At 42.8% G+C, this 2,576-nt stretch overlaps 1 long non-coding RNA gene across 1 annotated transcript; it reads left to right on the forward strand.

The window, feature by feature from the left end:
* The first annotated feature begins 638 nt into the window (after positions 1–638).
* LOC122434977 lies at positions 639–2,015 on the forward strand. Its single transcript, XR_006267512.1, has 2 exons — positions 639–804; positions 1,495–2,015. It is a non-coding gene; the product is annotated as an uncharacterized LOC122434977 (long non-coding RNA).
* The last annotated feature ends 561 nt before the right edge of the window (positions 2,016–2,576 follow it).

The following is a 2,576-nucleotide window of genomic DNA, read 5'->3' on the forward strand; positions in this document are numbered from 1 at the left end:
TTTTGAAGATAATGAGAGGAGAGGAATTTGGGTTTCTAGAAGACCACAAATGACTCAGATCATGGGTCTGCAGACTTCAGATCAGTGTATAAACCTGCAAAAGTAGAGCTTCAGGAAGGGGCCAGAGCTGGTGATTTATGGCCTAAAAAACTGAGGGATCATATTGTCCTGTTCAAGTCCGTGTATGGAACCATGTGAAAGCACATCTGACATGAGACTGCTTGCATTAAAAAATCCAGATAGACTTTGTGGCCAGGTTTATGTCACTTAATTGTTAAGAAGTAGTATACAGTACAAGATGAGTTTAGAAAAACTGTAGGTAGGTTAAAATTGGTGCATTAGTAAACCCTGGTCTAAGTCATCAATGGACAAAAAACCAGGTGCTGACAGATGAAATGGAATGGGGTAGAAAGTTTTATGTACCAGATGCTTGGGGAGCTGGCAAGAGGGGGAAGCAACGTCTCTAACTATGGAAGAATAGCACCATTCTCAAGCATTCCTCATATTTCCTAAATGGTGCATGACACTGGTAGGGGAAGTATGAGACAAAGTCTCAAATGAATCACTCTATAATTCCTCACTGAAGGGTGAGGAAGTCCATGGACAAGGGAACTGAGATATCAGTACGACTGGGGCAATTTATTTTTGAGATTGCAAGCGCATGGTATTTGGGGAGGGAAACAAGTGCATCATGTCAGGCCTGGGATGGTCCCCCTGGGTGGAGCTGCCTGGTCCTTATAAAAGGAGTCTCCATCACAGGGCTGTCATTGTCGTGACGGTCAAAGGTCTTCTTTGGAGCCTCTGGTGAGCACAACTCTTAGAGACCTTTTGGGAACTTGAGTGGTAGGGTTCAATCTGGGGAAAGAAGTGGCTTTAATGGAAGCAATTAGTGCTCTGTATGGGACAAAGAAGATAATGAGGATTTAAGGGTAAATTTTTGGTATTTGGTCATGAATGTGATCTTAAACGTGAGGAGAAAATGGAGTCAGAGGCACAGTCTTAACCTGAGAGAGAGTAAGGGAGATGAGATACTGTGCTATAGCACAGCATACATTAGTTCCAAAAGCACCCTTCTCAGCACTCAATACCATTGAATGCCTAGTTTGGGCCTCTGCATTTCTCCTCAGAAGCCAACAGTCAGGTCAGCTTGACCAGCAACCAAGACCGCATGGGAGAAATAAGTAGAGATTTGTTTGGGGATTGGCTACAAGTTTATTATCCAGATTCTTCTTGAGAGTATGTTTGTATTCGTACAACACCTGTGTAGGTAATCTTGTTTTAGAAAGTGGTGGCAGGAGAGACTAACCAGAAAAGACTGAAGGTCTGAGGGCAAGAGATACTAAAAAAGAAGGGTAAGAAGCTATTTATTAAAAACCATAAAGACTGTATTAGGAATCCAGAAGAGTCCTTAGTGATGGGAGGGTTGTTGGCGCAGCTAAATGTTCTACCATTTGGACTCTCTGTTATGAACGATGTTGTCTGTTTCTATTTCAGATTCCTTGAGACCCAGGAAGGATGTCTCACCACCATCATCCGCATCCACATCAGCATCAGCAGCATCACCATCAGGTCAAGGAGCCCTGCCATCCTCCTCCAAAAGTGTGCACACAGAAGTCCCATGAGCCTTGCCCACCTCATCCATGCCCACCTCCAGTGAGCCAGCAGAAATGCCCTCCTGGGCCACCATGCCCACCATGCAAGCAGAAGTGTCCACCCAAGTGAAAGTAAAGGCACCAAGATCCAGGCTCTTCCATTGTCCTCCCTTCGGCCATGGTGACGGACTGCATCTTCCTTAATCTCCCTCCTGAACCCACAGCTGACAGAGAAAAGGCTTTGTTCCTAAAGTTGACACTATGTTGGAATGTAGCAACGTTCTGTTGGAAAAAGATCAGCAGGATCATCACTTGATCTCTCTTTGCCATGTTCCTGTCTGTAATCCGCGTTGTGATCTCTATCTCGTGAGCCACTAGTGTATCTATTCTTTTGCTGCTCCAATAAAGCATATTCATAGCCCATTATGTATTTCTTTCTTTCGTTTCTTTGTTTGTTTTTTGCATATAGTGTTTTTCTTCTCTTCTGTCAACTACAAGTATTCTTCTGAGTGTTCCTTTGCATTCTCATTGACTTATCAGAATTAGACTTTTCCATCTCTGAGTTCAGCTTTGCCTGAAATATGTCTTTTGGATTGGATCCATCATAGAATTCTGTCATTGGTTTCAGACTTGTTTCTATCTTTGTCTACTTTGAAGACCCTGAAAAGAATTGAATCCTGTCAGTCTCAGGTTCCTTATTTGTAAAACCAGTAGGCAAGAATCTATTCAACCCAGTGTACTCATAGAAATTAATTTATTCACAAAAGTTTCCTAATTATTAACACAAGCCAGGCAGTCTCTTATGTGCTAGGGACATGAGGATGGTGACTAAAGCCCTTTTTCCATCTAAATTCTTGAATGATTTTGCACACACACACACACACACACACACACACACGTGCACATACAAGGCAAATAATAGTGATGCATGGGGTTATGTTAGAGACAACTGTGTAGACAAGCTCTTCCAAAATGGCTTTTAGG

Source organism: Cervus canadensis, chromosome 2, assembly GCF_019320065.1.
Source record: "Cervus canadensis isolate Bull #8, Minnesota chromosome 2, ASM1932006v1, whole genome shotgun sequence".
NCBI lineage: Eukaryota > Metazoa > Chordata > Mammalia > Artiodactyla > Cervidae > Cervus > Cervus canadensis.